Source organism: Tachypleus tridentatus, chromosome 9 (genome assembly GCF_004210375.1).
Source record: "Tachypleus tridentatus isolate NWPU-2018 chromosome 9, ASM421037v1, whole genome shotgun sequence".
Taxonomy (NCBI): Eukaryota; Metazoa; Arthropoda; class Merostomata; order Xiphosura; family Limulidae; genus Tachypleus; species Tachypleus tridentatus.
The window spans coordinates 24,635,219-24,653,100 of NC_134833.1; the positions used below are offsets into that span (position 1 = coordinate 24,635,219).

A 17,882-nucleotide genomic window follows, 5' to 3' on the forward strand; every position below is an offset into this window, starting at 1 on the left:
AATTAACAAACAGAAATAATTGGAAATAGTAATTTTGAGTTTCACTTGCTAATCAGTATAGGAGTATGAGAAAAAGATCAACAAACACAAGTAGGTCAGTAACTTTGTAGTTCATCAGGAGACTAGTTAAAATGTTTTTGTAGAAGTGTTTATTTAAAGACTATTTTCATGCTATGTTAACATTATAAATTCTGTTGTAATTTGTTTTGTTAAATGTTATTTCTTTATACATTTTTGAGAAAAACAAATACCTGCTCAAATGTTATCATTATTCTTACAACATGAAAATGGTGATTTAAGATTGTTATTAGAAATAGTAGCTAATTGACAGTTTAGTTGTATATTAATCTTGATTTTATTGTGATTTCCATTAGGATAAAGTTTATGACAGCTGCCAAAATTACTTTAGTTCTGAATGGCATATTTTAAATTAATTGTTTCTGTTAAAATGTTTGAAGTTATTTTATCAGAATTATATAACCTATTTTCATACCTCTAGTGTCATAATAAATTATAAATTTAAATTTACCACATAATATGAAGAAAGTAGTACATGTATGTGTAATATTTCAACTTTTACAGCTTGGATGTTATGAACCTGTTAAGATTGCTTTGTCAGAATACATTTTGAAACAATTATATGGATGAAGCAGAAAATCTTGGTTAACAAATATGTTCATTTCTATATCTCTGTGGATTGTTATATGTTTTAATTTACAGCTACTGAATATCTGGAAAAGTAAACTGTAGCATCTCCAACTCTTTTAACATGTTAATAATTGTAGAGAAAAATTCCCCACATTTTATCATGGAAAGACTGAGTAGTAAAGATCAGAAATGTATGGAAACTGATGCTGGAGATATTACAAACCTGAATGCGACAGTTCTGTCTAGTGATAATCAAAGTATTCTGGCTTTAGGTAGGTTGTTTAATTGAAAAGCACTCTTGAGATATGCTCTAGAATTTATTCTTTGATTGTATATATTGAAGTAACTTAGTAGTTTTATTACAGTTAGTTTTCCTGGAGATATCTCTCCTTTTTCACTGATATTTCCTGAATTTTCAGTATTAATCCTATCCATCCCTGAATATCTTATTTTTAAAAATTTCTCTGATAATTAATCCAAAATTGCATACAAAATAAAATTATAAATGTTATGATATGGTTTTAAGTTTATTTGTCTTGATAAAATAACTCATAAAATTCCAAATTACTAATTGTAAGTTTTGATTTGGCCTCCATCAAATTTGTAATGTTTAATTATATTTTCTGTATTCACTGATACAATTTGTCAGTAAAAAACAAAGCTACAAACCTGTAAACTGTGATCTATTTACATTTTTATAATATCTACCTCTTACCTTGTATTATGAAACCTGTAAACTTTGTTGCTTTTTTTAGTTATTAACACAAATGGTTCAAAACTGTATTTTTCATGTTGATTGCAAAAAGTGCAATATTTTCTTTTTTTGTCATTGATTTGTAATAAAGCTTCCTTCCTCCTTTATGTGAAAAGTTTTAAAAATTCACTGCTACATTTTGGGTATATTAAGGCTTTCCTTGAAATTATGGAAGTTTTTAGTAGTTTTATATAAGATGGGAAAAGTATGTTGACTTCTCTGCATTATTATTTTTTTGTTAAAGTAATTGTTTTTGTAGTTTATGTTTTGTGTATAAGAACTCATTCTGTTGTAACTTTATACAAAGTGGATCAGGTGAAGGTCCAGATCATGATGGAGTGTATTCCTTTTAAACACCATTTCATAAATTTGTAAAGAAGGGAGAGATAAGTTTTATTTATAAAATAAACTACCATTTGTTTACATTTGTATAGTATCTACCTCTGACCTTATATTTAAAAAGATTTATAACTCATAAAAGTCACAGTATTTAAAACATGCTTTATACACTAGATAATGATGGAGTGTACTGAAATAGAAATTTCATTTGTTTGATCAGTTTATGATTTACAGTAATGATAGCAATCACATTTAAATATGTTATTTCACTGAATGGTTCTTTTTTAACATAAATATGAAAGGTAAATATTTAGGTAAAAAGTATCTGATGCTGGTAAACTAAAAAGAAATAATTTTGTTATTTCAAGTTATATTGACTCTAATGCATATGGAGGCAATATATTTTGGCTTAATTTTCATGTACGTGTTAAAATGACGTGATTGCTAATTTGCTATGTGTTTGAGGGTCAGTGTTTTTATTGGGAATCCAAACTATAGCACTTCTAATCTCCAATAGTGAAAAGGTGGAGATGAAAAGTTTCTGGTCATTTAATGTTATGAAACTATAATATGTTCTTTTTGCACTTTGGGTCTATTAGATGTATATCTTTGGAAAAACAAAAATAAGATTTTATAATTTTTTCATACATTATTAAACAATATTACTTTAGCATGTGTTTTGTTTCTCAAATTTCAATAGCTAAGTCAAAATGGTTTGTTTGCTGTTGAGTCTAAGTCTACAGAATGGACTAATTGTGCTCTGACAACTGTGGGCATCAAGACAGTGATTTAATGATATTTACTAGAGTAATGGCCATTTATCTTTTGACTATCATATATTTTATTAAAATTAACATTGAGTGACAGGCAATAACATAAGCTACAACTTTATTTTTAATATTTAAAAGTAAATTTGATATATTGGGATTATAGTCTTAAGGTGCAGAAAAGTCTTAATAAATAAACAAATCAAAGAATGACTTTAATATTGTTTTAACATTTTATGTGCTTGTGGTCTGAAAACAACAATCAATTTTGTTACATCCTGTACTTGGGAAATGGGAAGGTAAAATCTTTGTAAAATAATAAGTTACTATATTTTAAAACTGATGTTCTTTCCATAAAAGTAATAAAATATAGTTTCAATATACAATATTCTTATAGGTTTTGGGTTATAGAAATATATATAACAGAGCAACATAATCTGATTTATTGTGATTTCAAAGAACAAGCTTATGTGAATCGTGTTAATAAGTGAATAGTGTTCTGTTAAGCACTTCTTATCAATCACATTAAAGTGCTATTACAGCTAAAACATTCATTTATGACACAATATTTTCCAGTTTATGATGATTTTCATCCAAATTGCAGTTCATTAACATTGACAAGGTTTTGACATCTTAACAAATCATGTCTAATATTCATTGAAATTATACACAAAACTTTTGTATCAAACTAAGAAATGTTATCTAAAACATAGATTACAGGGAAGATAACTGAAGATGAAACTTCATTCTTTCAAGATTAAGCCTTCTTTGACTATGAAGAAGTCCCAGGAATTTGTGGAGGAGTCTGGAAAAGATATTTTGGTTTACTTGACAGAAGATAAATCGTTGGTATCTAGTCATGTTTTATAATTCATGTACATTACAAGTTGTATGCGAGGTGTCATATCACTATTTTAAGATGCAAGTTTAATTAAAGGACTGCAAGTAATCATGAGATAACAGTGAAATCACTTGTTTCACATAAGAAGAGTTTGTGAACAATATTTAATTTATTAGTGTTTATTAGTCTTCGTGCAGAGATATACAATGGGTTTCAGGCACTATCAACCTCAAGAAATGAAACTCCAGATTTTAGCATTGCAAGTCAGTAAACATATCACTAAGCAGTGGTGCAGTGTTAAATAAAGAAGTTGGGGAACATGTTTTAAAAGTGTTAGTATTATTTATATTTATCACATTTCTTATATATTAAAACACAAATTTCAGGAATATTAGCTATAATGAGATGGTTTTTGAACACCCAATTAAACGGTTCAGATCAGATGTAATTTGGTGCCCAATGTTCAGAAATTCTCTATATGCAGCAATTAAGTTTGAAAATGACAATCTGAAACATTTTTCAAGGAGTTCTATTACCTTTTCATCAAAGCCTTGATTTTTCTATGCTGGCCACTTGTTGAATTCTAAAGTACATAGCTCAGAAATTATGTTTGGAATGAAATTAGAAATGCCTGACCTTGATCCAGTTAGTTCATGAAAAGAATCTGTGAAACACTGTTGTCTAATATTTTTATAATACTAGTTATAGGTTACTATGATTGAAACATCTTGTTGCTATCTGCCAGTTATTGCTATAAACTTCATTTCCTTAATGGTATTCCAAGAATTTTGACTTTACATTGTTTGTTAAAATAGTATAGTGCAGCAAATTAACTTGTCTGCATAAACTGTAGTAATATTTTCTGTGCATGGTTTTGGAAAGAAGAGGTAGTTTTAATACATTATATAAACACTGGTCAAATTTTGATTGATCTTTATCAATGTTACTACTAATTAACTTGAAATGGTAACACTAAGACATTTAACATTTCTAATCAGCTGAAACAGTTATGAATGAACTTACAACTCATCTAGTTTCAACATGTGTCATTTTTTCATTTCTTCTTTCCGTTTTATACTACTGGAAACTAAATTTGCTACTGTTGTAAGTATGGTAAAATAGAAAAGACAATGTTCAAAAGCTCTTGCACACTTTGACATCTATAATGCTAACCCCAACCAATCAGGGAGGATAACTAACAAGTTTATTGAATCAGATCACACTTTCTATAGAGAAATGTTGAAACTATTTTCTCCCATTTCTATACAATACTTTAGAGAATCACTAAATTACATATAATATACTATTGTCTTCAAAGCTGGGAAAATAACTATCAGTAACATCAAAGTAGAGTGTTACTTAACAGTAATGTGATCAGTGGAAATTCATTGTTTGATTTTCACAAGGTTTCTACTTGAGCTGCTGAGAGTAAAATAAACATAGGAAATATGTGTCAAAAGATTAGAAGTGGAATATCTTGGGAGATTTACTGTGGAGTTTCATGATCCATGATGAAAAAGTCCTGAGTGTTCTCTTAAGTTTCCAAGTCAGTTGCTTATAACATGATAACTACAGCAAATAAGTATGAAAAGTATAAACTCTGTCCATAAGTTATTTGGAATTATAACTAACAGAACTACACAATTTTATTTTCCAGTCATTTCTTTTACTATATTTTAATAAATACAACTTGAATGAAAGGGTTAATGAATCATTCTTCTAAAGGTGGACAAAATTTCATGAAGTTAGAAATTTCTAAGGTCTCAGTTGTTCGAAATTGTGAGGGTTGCAAGGGAATGGCATTCTGCTTAAACAGAAATGTAGTAGAAAGCTGTTTCCACACTATTACATCACTGCTGTTAACTTATGAAGAGAATGGTTTTTAATTTAAAGGTGGGGGACATTATTTAAATTTGGGGGTAATATTTAAATTAAAGTAACATTTTTTTATTCAGTTAACTTGAATATTACTTAATCTAATAAATTATGGCATAAGCTAAACAAAGGTATCATAATTAATAATTTGAAACATTGATAAATCACATAAACTAGGACTTAATTTAGAAAAATAATACATTAGTGGATTGCAATCTTTCTGGCTACACTGTATAGGCCTATTTGACTAGCCTGTTGCTTTAGGCCTTGCATTTTACTTGCAGCAATGGTTCTTGAAATCAATTACAAAACCAAAGTTTATTTATTACTTGTATAAGAAAGTTTTATAGACACAAGTGAAATAACACAAAATCACACTGAGGATGAAAATGTATAGCACATCAAGGCAGTAAACTAAACCTGATTATTTTGTTGCTTTAAATTAACACTACAGTCTCTATTAGTCAGTTGGTCAGCTGAAAGCTTACAAACATATAGTATCTAAGTTTGGAATTGATTCTTCACAGTGGATGCAGTAAAATCAGAGAACACATTTTATATTAATTTTACAGGGAGACGAAAATCAAAGGAATGAAATGCCTAGTAAACCTGGCTAGAAAGACACAGTACATATCCCTGTCTTGTGTTAAATTATGACTTTAGTGAATAACTTTTTGTAAACTGGCTGACCTTGTTCTAAAGATGCTCCTACTAAAATCAGGAGACATTATGCAGTTTTTCCAATGAGATTAAAAACCTTAAATAACATGGTGGCCAATATTCCCCCTAGAAACTTTGTGTCAGCCCTTCTAAAAGTTGGAATAGGGTAACTGTCAAGACTGAAAATACATATCAGTTTACTTTTCAGTAATATTTTAAACTGTTAAAGTAAAACACAAGCTTACCTGTTTAATGTAATGGATAAGAAAACAAAATACAGAACCATAACAATAGTATACAACTTAAGGTAAATATTATTCCTTCCTTATCACAAAAGTGTTATATCAAAGATCAAAGCACAAAGCTTAAATTTAAAATGAAATTATATTTGTAATTAATATTTCTTTTGTATAAATATGGGAAAATATCTATTTTGTTGTTGTTCTTCCTGTTAACTTCCTATAGCACATTTGAAATTAAGTTGAACAAGGCCTAAAAAAATATTCTGTCATTACTTCTGTACACAAAGATATTTCAGGATATATTTGTTTAGAAAGAAACTTCTGTTACCTTGAATAAGACTAGTTGAGTTTCATGTTCATGAAAAGTATATTAAATAAATGATTGGTCTGTGTATGACAGATACTGCAATAGTGCCATCCAGAGGATCATAGAACAATTTGTTCTGGAAACAATTTCTGAGATACCCATACAATAACTGGAGAAGAAGAACCAATTTGTCACAGATTAAGTGACAGCTAAGTTTATCACAGCTGCTAAATCAGAAGTCAAGTATTTGTATTTCTTCATTTGTATATTTGCAGCAGCAACATTTGTTTTCAACACAGGAAATAAGGCCAAGACATCTTTTACGAGCTAAAAGAACTTCAACATGCAGAACTGATGCAGTAACTTGCTTTGTGGAACCTACAAACAAATGATGAAAACCACTCGCATATTGTTGGTAAGTATAAGTTTAGAAAATAATATCAGCAGAACATGATAGAAGGATACTGTTATTTTGAATCCACTGTTGTTATTTGTGTAATGCACCACAAGCCAGCATTCATCAAAATTAAGGTTGCGTGTCCTGCAGCTGTAATCAGAACATTAAAATCGTAGATGAATTGTGTTTCTTTTTGAAATAAAACAGCAGTGAAGTTTATATATTACCACTGCTCAGAAATCACTATGATCACACTGTCGTGTACAAAAGCAATAAAAGTTTCAAAGCTCAAACATTTTCCATGTTTGAAGTGTAGCTTCTTGCTTAACGTAAAATAGAAGCTATTTCTTTTTATTTCAAGTAGACATGATTTTTATTCAAAAAACATGAGGGCTATCAGCACGAGGTCTTCTCAGTTCAGTGCTAAAAGACGAGAGAAGGGAACTAGTCATCACCCCCACTCCCACCAACTTTTGAGTTATTCTTTTTCTTAATAATATCACATAGAATAAATGATTTTAAAATCATACACACTGTAAATAATATAAAAGGAAATTAAATAAAATATTTAATAATACATCAAGGAAATTACAAATATAATTTATATTTATTCTTATGATAAATTCCCCGAACCCTAATTGTATTAAATGTTTTAAATTGGATGACTTTATTTCAATATTCTTATTCCAATAAGACAACACTGCAGGACGAAACTTTTTACTGTCTTTTTAATAATGATATTTTTCCTGTCTTTAATATATTGTATTTTGCATTTCAACTTCTTCTGTTTATTGAACTCATTCAGTTAAAATGCCAAAAATGAACAGTACCCGAATAAGGATCAAACATGAGGATTTGGAAGGAATGTGTAGTGTGTTTTTTACAAATTTTGATGGTTAATAATTATCACAACAAATGGTTCTCAAAAGAACTAATAATCAAAATTTTGAATCACAGAACAGTAAAATTGGTTTTAATGTGTTTGTCAAGTTGCAATAAATTAATAAAAATATATGTTAGAATAATTTAAGTTCAATATGAAACTACTTTCTTAATGAGTGACATACAGAAATTGAAAACACAAACCTGTGTTTTTTTCATTAACAGTGCTATTTCATGACATGAGTAAAAGTGTAATGCAATCCACATCACATTAAAATATCTGCAAGGCCTAAAGTTTAAAAACAAAACTGTAACAATGATTCCTCTGGAGCCCAGGTTATTAATAAATCAGTGTGAACCTTTACTTCCAGCAGTGAGAAAAATAAATTTTGCCTTTGCTGATTGACAATGCTAGAAACATTTTGAAGTAAATAACATCACATTTTGTTATTGAACTAATGTTAACAGGTTTAATGTTGTTACTTTTAGATGAACTGTTTTATTTCAAAACTAAGCTTTCTTTGTATTAAATAATATATTTGGACTGTCTCTACTTTTTTAGCATTTTCAAATTAATGCACAAGCTTTCAGGTAAATCACTTAAATCTTCTATAAGTGCAAGACATTTGATAAACAACAGGATATAAGGTAACAATTCAAATCACAAGTTGCATTGCAACAACAAAAACAAAACGTGTCTAATACATTAAAAGAAATGTTACAAGGTGAAGAAACATAGCAAGCAATACTATAATTGTGGTTTGTTATGCTAGAAAATAAAAGGAACAACAGCAACAAGGTAAGATAGATAAGAAAATAAAAATAAAATTAGGTTATTAAAATAACATTTTACAGTTAATGCATGAATTGATACAAGTGGTTATAAGGGTAGGTTTAATTGTTACTACTGTGATGCTATAAGTGTAAAAAATAAAAATGATGACAAAAGTAACAGGAATGGACAATTTTGATGTAATTAGAATAACTTGCACATAGATGTGGTGATGACAAATTTCTTTAAAATGCAGGTTTGAAGGTTGTTGATAAAGTGCAAAAGAGGAGTGGCATTATTTGCCCTTTAGTTGTGGGGCATTGTAATATGACGGTCATTCTCACTAGTTGTTCGTAAAAGAGTAGCCCAAGAGTTGGTGGTTGGTGGTGGTGATTAGTCTTACACTGCTAAATTAGGGATGGGTAGCACAGGTAGCCCTAGTGTAGCTTTGCTACAATTCAAAAAAACAAACAAACATACCAAGTGAGACCTGAGAATATGCACCTGAGTATTATTACTGATACACATGCGAAGTGTATTATTATAATGACGCCGAAGCTAACTTAAAACAAATTGAAAAAGTGTGACTGCCATAGTTTGAAAAAGAAATAACCTAACACCTGAATATTCCTCTGATACTGAAGGTGTAAACTGAGTACTACTTATCCACATGCATGTGCATCTTCTTAATGAAGTCAGCTAGCAAAAACCACCATAAAGAAGAAATGGTTCCTGATACTACAAATAAAAATCACAAGGAGAGAAAGAAACACGTGTGCACATGCATCTGTTTATGTTTTACTGTTATAGCTTCAACGACAAAAGAATCTATGAACTTGAAATTTTGCATCCACATTAAGTGAACCCTAAGGGTTTGCATCAGTATATTATAACTTGTCTTCTTGAGTGTGCTTGTCTTTTTGTGTTAAAATCTATAAACAAAAGAGATATGATCATCATATCTCTAAGGAAAGTATCTAGAAACCTGAGAGTTTGCACTAATACTAAGCAAACCCCGAGGGTCTGCATTTGAGTATTGTCATTTATCAACAAGAATTTGCACGTGTATATGCATAACTTTCTAATGAGGGAAGCTCGTGGAAAACGCATTCTAAAAAAAAAGTGATATTTTATATTACAAATTATAAATATAAATCACAGACAAATAGATATGTGCCCATTTTTTTAAATAGTAAAATCTAGCAAAAACAAAGAAGCACAAAGAAATGAAATAGTTCCTTACACAACAACTTCTTATATGTGAAAAGCCAATCCATTTTGATAACAATGCATTCCAACATAATATTTATATTACTCTGCTTAGCAATAATTTCATAATCTAATATTGTTGTTAAGAGTTTCTGAAAGTATCAAATGAAATGTATAAAAAAAAAAACTGAGAAAAAATAAACTTGTTGATATGTAAAACTGGCTGGTATGAGTAGATAAAGCTCCATGTTGAGGAGTGAACAACGTTTCGATCTTCTTCTTCATTGTGAACCTGACGATGACCAAAGAAGGTCGAAATGTTGTTCATTCCTCTACATAGAGCTTTCTTTGCCCATACCAGCTGTTTTTACATATATATTTTTCTCTACAAGTGGGTTTTCTCGTCATCACAGAAACTTCTTGATTTCTAATCAGAGGCTCTGTTAATTGAATAAGTTCGTTTTAGTTTTAAAATTAAAATTGGAAGACAAATAAATATGTTGTTTTTTTGAATTTCACACAAAGCTACTCAAAGGCAATCTGTGATAGCCGACCTGAATTTTCCAGTATATGATTAGAGGGAATGCAGCTAGTCATCACCACTCAGTGCCAATTTTTTTTACCAACAAATTGTGAGAGTGACCACACATTATAATGCCCCTTGGGTGAAAGGGCGAGTATGCTTGGTGTGACCTGGATTCGAACCTGCAACCATTTGATTTCAAGTCCAATGCCTCAACCACCTGGCCATACAGGGCCATAAAGAAAACAGATAAAACTTATTCGTTGTTTCAGAGACTGTACCACCAGATGCTAATTTTAGGACATGCACACGCAGGTGTTTATTTTCTGGAAGCACAGGCTTGTAAATTTGCATATGTGTGTGGAAGTGCTCATTTTCACATAGCACATGCACAAATTATTATAAGTGCATGCAGGTGGTGATTTTGTAGTTGGGCACACAAGTGTTTATTTTTCGTACATGCACACACAGTTGCATAATTGGTAAATACACTCGCAGGTGCATAAATTGGTACATACATGCTCAGGTGCATATTTTCATACATGTACATGCAGGTGTATCTTTTGTAGTTGTGCAGGCTGGTGTTCATTTTTGTACACGCGCAAGTAGGTGAGAAAATAGGTACATGCACTCGCAGGTGTTGATTGCACAGGTGCTTATGTCCGCACTGTACTACTTCTGTATGCTTATCCTGGGTAGAGTAATCAGTGTTCATCTGCATTATCACTGTATGTTGTATTGTAGGTTCAGTAATCAATGTTTATCTGTTTTATCTCTGTATGATATAGCTTGGGTACAATAATAAAGGTTCATCTGTACTAACTCTGTATGTTATATACTGAGTTGTATAATCAATGTTCATATATGCACCTGTATGCCACATCCTGGTACAGTAGTTAATGTTTATGTGTTTTCCCTCAATATATTATATCCTGGGTATAAAAATCAATGTTTATCTGTACTACCTCTTTATGTTATATACTCAGGTAAAATAATCAATAATCATCTGTTTTACCCCTGTGTTTTTTTTTCATGGGTCAATAATCATATTTATCTGTTTTAAACTCTGTATTTTAAATCCAGGGTACAATATTCTGTGTTTATCTGCTTTACCTGTATGTCATATCCATGGTACAGTGTTCAGTGTTTATCTGCTTTACCTCTATATGTTATATCATTTGTAGAAGAATCAATGCTTAACTGTTCTAACTGTCTATGTTATATCCTGGGTACATTAATGATTATTCATCTGTTTTACCTCTGAAAATTATATCCTGAGTACAATAATCAATGTTTATCTGCTTTACCCCTCTTTGTTTTATCCAGGAAACAGCAATCAATGTTAAAATGTTCTAACTCTGTTATATTTTGGTTGAGGAATAAATGTTTTTCTGTTTTAACTCTTTATGTTATGTCGTGATAACAGTAATCCATGTTCATCTGCACTACTTCTGTATCTTATATCCTGGCTACAGCTATCAACATTCATGTTTTACCAGTGTATGTTATATCAAGGGTACAGAATTCAATTTTCATTTGTTCTACCTCTGTCCGTTATATTCTGGGTACAATAATCAATGTTTATCTGCACTACATCTGTTTTTTTATATCCTTGGTACAATAGTCAGTGTTCATCTGTTCTACCTCTGTCTGTTATATTCTGGGTACAGTACTCAGTGTTCATGTGTATTGAGTCAGTATGTTACATCCTGGGTACAGAAATCAATGTTCATCTGTTGTACCTCTGTTTGTTGTATCCTGGGTACACTGATCAATATTTATCTGTTTTACCTTTGAATGTTATATCTTGGGTACAACATTCAATGTTTATCTGCTTTTCCTTCTATGTTATATCCTGGGTAAAGTAATTAATGATCATCTTTCCTTCTTCTGTATGTTATATTTTGGGTACAATAATTAGTTTTCATTTTTTCTACCTCCCTATGTTGTATCCTTGATAGAATAATCAATGTTTATCTGTACTACCTCTTTATGTTATATCATGGGTACAGTAATCAATGAATATCTTTTTTAGCTCTGTATGTTATATCCTGGGTACAATAATAAACGTTTATTCTCTATCATAGCAATTAATTACAGTTTTATAGTCTGTGATTAATCTCCATAAAAGGTAATGTTCTCTCTGTTGATTGGTTCTTGATGATATGATTTTAAACGTACAGTTACTTGTGTACTCTACACTTATGTGGTTGTGTTTTATCTTTATTATTTTTCCTGTTTTGTGTTCTCAGTGTTTTAAACATGACCCCAGTAAATTTTATATCAGAAAATTTCTGGATATTAAAAAAAAAATTGAATGTAGAAGAATATACTTGTAATTTCTTCATATAAACATTACTTGAAAGACAATAGGTGTAATAGGCATTTATATCCCAAAAATATTTTGTTTGTTGTTGAGTACAAAGTTACATTATAAGCTCTTAACTGGTAGAGGGAACATTGGCAAATTTAGGTAAGGGGTAGATGGGACCCAGCTCCACTGCCTATGGTCTTAATGGGAACCCATTGATGATTTTATTCTATGTAAAACTAAATAAGATGTAGGGACCACAAAATTATTAGCTCCTGAGACCACAGAAATTTTAACCTGCCACAGAGAGGGAGCAGTTTGTTTGTTTGGATTGAATTTCACACAAACTATATATGAGAGAGCTGCGGTAGCAGTCGCTAATTTAGCAGTGAAAAAGTAGAAGGAAAGCAGCTAGTTATCACCATCCAACAACAGGTCTTGAGCTAATATTTTATCAAGGAATAGTGTGATGTACCGTGACTTATAATGCCCCTGCAGCTGAATGGGTGAGTACATTTGATGTAATGGTGATTCAAATTTGCGACTCTCAGATGTAGAGTCAAGTGCCCTAATCATCTGGACATGTTTTGATTGGAATTTGGTATAAAATTTCAAAGAGCCTGCAATTTGCCCTCCATGGGTATTGAAACCCAGGTTCTAGTGTTGTAAAATTGCAGATATCCCATTGTACCACATGGGGCCAGAGGTTTGTTTGTTTGTTTTTTGCACAAAGCTACTCGAGGGCTATCTGTGCTAGCCGTCCCTAATTTAGCAGTGTAAGACGAGAGGGAAGGCAGCTAGTCATCACCACCCACCGCCAACTCTTGGGCTACTCTTTTACCAACGAAAAGTGGGATTGATCGTCACATTATAACGCCCCCACGGCTGGGAGGGCGAGCATGTTTGGCACGACTGGGCGCGAACCCGCGACCCTCAGATTACGAAGCGCACGCCTTAACGCGCTAGGCCATGCCAGAGGAACAGACAACGTAAATGCGATAGTAGCAACTTTCATCTAACAATTATAAATGTTGCTTTAAAAGTAGACTAAAATATTCAAATTATTTTGTTATTATCCTTCTAACAGTTTAAAATTTAGTTTTCAACCACCTCAGTGAATACCTTACAACCCTGAATAATGATATTATTATGATACTGTTTTGAAAAGAGACAAAAGGAAAGATATATATGATTATTAATTAACTTAAAGTATTTCATAAAATGAATTATTTATATTGTTATTTCATCATTCTTAAGCTATCGTCGGAGGTAAATGTGTGCTTTTATTTTCTAAAAAATAAGTAAACTTAACTTATAGACATTAATAGAGGATTGGCTATTTTTGTTCTCTTTCTTTTAGATCAAAGACATACTGAGCTCTCTGTAGTGTCCACTGTTGGGAATTGAACACCAGATATTTGTAAACCTTCCGCTGTTCCACCAGGGAACACAGGGGACTAACTAGTATATTTATGTGGTACATGATTTCTTGCTTTTATTGAGTGTATATTGCACCATATTTGAAGGTTATGTTAACTGGCGTATTAGCCACAAATATCAAATGTTTTATAAACGTCACTGTACTGAAAACTATTTCTACGTGTTATAAATTTTAATAAAGTAATAGTTTGTCTCAGAATCTTTAAGGAGACTCGATAAACAAAATGATTGATTTCAATATATAATTAACCTATTACTGTAAACAGTATACCAAATGGAATTGGTGCTTAGAGACTGGGCTGATTTTGAACAATATGTTTTAAAATGTGAACAACTATCCTAAATGTTAACAAGCGTGGACAATACGTGTACCTTAAGGCTGCAAATACCACATTAAAATACAACACTATTCAAAATATCGAAACAACATTGCACAGTACTAATAGAGCTAGCTGTAAGATAAATTCACTGTTGCAATGTTCGTGTACTCACGGTATCCATCTTACACGCTTTTGGTTGGTCATCGATAAGCTTACAGATTGAAAAGGCTTAAACCTAGGGTTTTACTTTCTGCGATGAAGAAAACGCAAATAGCAGGAACAAATCGTTTTGTGCTTGAAAAACAATATCCATCTTGTGCTATTTCGCCCTTCAAATGTTCATTTTGCCATCTGTAGGGCAATGTGCAAAGACTGCATGAAGTTTTCGGTTCTAGTAATTTAGAATTTTTTCTTTTGTGAAATTCTTACTTAACAACCAGAAGTATCCATCTCCTGGACAGAAGTTATGTTAATTTGTGATTACAGAAAAGTTGTCGTAAGACATAAAATTTGTTTCTCTGATACGCAATTAATTGTAAAAAAATCCCTGTAGAAACCGCAAAATTGAAAGTTTATTTTTTTCACGTAAACCCCATGAACGATCCATCGTCAGAAGGTAAGGTCGTAGTAGAAAACACAAAAACGGCCATAAAAGCCGCAAAGCGCAAAATTCAAACCTAAAAACTGTATGTACTTCTACATGGAGCTAATGAACCATCATATCCATCCACACCTTGCGAAGTTGTTTCGTGGACAGAAAATAAACAATACTATTATATATATGCAAAAACATAAACCCTCAACCTTAAAATCATCTTCTTATGGAAACGTAATGTCATAATATTTCTAATCGACGGGGAAATTTTACACTGATCTCAGGAAAAATAATTCACATATTTAAATTTTGTGCTTTAAAAGAGCAACTGTAAGAATTAGTTTTTTACTTGTTTCCAAAACTATACAATGTATCCGTACCTTGCTCATCCCAGATAATCGAACCCTGGATTTTATCTCTAAATATATACAGACTACAATGGAACTAACTGCGTTATTTTTGAAGGCTGTCTCAACTAAATTGATGTTTAAAGGCACAGAAGATATAAACATCTAACTTTATTTTTATGTTGATAAAATATTAAATTACAACTTGTTGTTTGACTTTTTATATTTTAAAGAAGATTTAAAGTTCATGTTTATTTCATTATCGAAAGATTTAAGTCGTGGAAAGTGTCACACACTATTATAAGAAATGGTGGCGACACGATAGGTATTCTAGTGAATTTGGATCCTCTGATTGCTTGTTTAAATTCTCGCAAAACAATTCTAGGGGCAGAGCGTGGCCAGGTAGTTAAGGCATTCGACTCGTAATCCGCGGGTTCGAATCCCCATTATACCAAACATGCTAGGGTTAGCTGCGCTAGCCGTCCATATTTCATCTGCAGATAGAAAGAGAGGGAAGATAAGTAGTCTAAAGTATCCACCTGTAACTTTTACCAAGGAATAGTGAGTTTTACTATCACAATATTTTTCCGTCACAGATGTTCGACGATGTGCTTTGATCCTATAACACATAGATTGTAAGTCTTTTGCTGAGACAGTGAGTCCACATAAAACTTGACAGCATTTTTTATTTGCTTGGAATTGAACCCAAATATACACAATGCGCTGTCTGTGCTTTGCCCATCACGAATATCTAAACTGTTTTTAACGGTTTGAGTCAGACATACCGCTGAGCCATAGGGAAGCATCTGAGAGCGAATTTGGATAAAATGCTTGAAGGAGACAAGAGAAATGTTAAGGAAACCCATTATAATTTCAGAAATACTTTATTGTTGTTTGTATTTACGCTTGCCAGTAAGTTAAAGAGAAGGCATAATTCACGAGACAATCGAACATAATATTTAGGTTCTAAATTTAAAAAACAAATGTAAACCACACTATATATTTAAATGTTTAGCAATTAGCTCAAAAAGCTGTAGAAGAAATTATTATTTTATTTGAAATGGTAATTACATTCTCTCTCTAGAGTTCTATTGTTTGTATAATTATATAACAGTGCACTTTTCAGGGTAGTTAATTCGAATAAACTGAAAATCATTTCTTTAGATGTCAGTGTTGGTTATATTACACAGAAATAAATATAACTTCAAATACTGACTGCTCTATCTGGGGAGAAAATAACAAAAATATTTTAATATGGGACAATAAATGTCTTAATAATGTTGACAATAATAATCTTAGGGAAACAGATAGGTTCAATAAACCGGTTTAACACACAAATACGATACCCTATAACATAAGCGTTTTCAATATGAGGACATTTCTTCTTCAAGTACAAAAGTACAAACTCAGATTGTTAGCCTCTAAATAATAATAATTAACGATGTAACAATTGTATAAACAGTTTAAAATTATTTCACTCTATATAAACGATCCACAGAAACATGAAAAGTAATAAAAAAAATACACCTACAACGAATGGAAACAGGGTCTGGAAGGTAAAGAACCAAGTATTTCAGCTACTACACCACATGATAATCTTAGTCACCTTCGAGAACTTAAAAAAATAAGAAAATATGTTTGTTTTTTATTTATTATTTGTAATTTTATACAAGAAGAATATCATAAGTATAAGCCAAATATTTTTTTAAGAAAATCAGCCGATTTAAACTTCGTACTTATAAATAATACATAAACCAAAGATCCTAATTCTCGTGGAATAGCACTATTATATCGAAACAATCTCAAAATAATAACTATCCCCCACATTAACATACCCTGTACCACTGAGATCATTATTTTCAAACATACTGACTTCAGTTGTACAATAACTAACTCATTCCAAAACACTTTAGAAATTCAGTAACCTAGCATTTATAAATTCCGACGCTATGAAACAATAACAGATTCACTACAGGTTTTTAAATATGAGATAAACTTCGAGAGTTAACTTATGAAAGTTATTGCCAGTTTGTTTGTTTTTGAATTTCTCGCAAAGCTACTCGAGGGCTATCTGCTTACACCAGAAACTGCAGCCACTAACATTCAACCTCAACAAAACAAATTTAGTGAAAACTGCCAAAAATATGGAATTAAAACAAACACAGCAAAGACACAATTAGTGATATTTTCAAAATCAACGAAACATCAGAAAGTACATACCCAGATTTACATGAACGGAGAGCTTCTCCAGACTGCTACATCTGCAAAATTTTAGGACTAACACATGATTCTAAACTTACCTGGATAAAACGTGTAAATAACATAAAAATTCAAATTTGGCGAAGAATAAACTCTGCTAAGAGTCTAACTGGTAAAAATTATGGAACAACACCTGAAAACATCATTAAAATATACAAAACATATATAAAACCAGTAATAGATTTTGCAGCTCCTGCATGGATTAACGTAAGTAAAAAACAACTGCAAACCAAACTACAAACACTACAGAATACATTAATTACAAAAGCATATAGAGTACCCAAAACCACTTCCTCAAAGTTCATGCACAAATACTGTAATACATAAACAATACCACATGGACTTCTACATAGTACAATAAAATATTTCGATAAAAATTGGAGAAAAAATGAGC

At 31.3% G+C, this 17,882-nt stretch overlaps 2 long non-coding RNA genes across 6 annotated transcripts; one reads left to right on the forward strand and one right to left on the reverse strand.

The window, feature by feature from the left end:
- The first annotated feature begins 801 nt into the window (after positions 1–801).
- On the forward strand, positions 802–14,387 carry LOC143224870 (uncharacterized). Of its 5 annotated transcripts, none has more exons than XR_013013478.1 (4): positions 802–920; positions 3,222–3,357; positions 6,527–6,848; positions 13,888–14,387. It is a non-coding gene; the product is annotated as an uncharacterized LOC143224870 (long non-coding RNA). The 5 variants fall into 5 exon arrangements; XR_013013476.1 differs by having other exon boundaries at positions 6,733–6,848; positions 13,888–14,385; XR_013013474.1 differs by having other exon boundaries at positions 6,709–6,848; positions 13,888–14,376.
- LOC143224871 (uncharacterized) lies at positions 3,180–17,860 on the reverse strand. Its single transcript, XR_013013479.1, has 3 exons — positions 17,450–17,860; positions 16,761–16,844; positions 3,180–3,313 (listed from the first exon to the last, which is right to left on the reverse strand). It is a non-coding gene; the product is annotated as an uncharacterized LOC143224871 (long non-coding RNA).
- Positions 17,861–17,882: the final 22 nt, after the last annotated feature.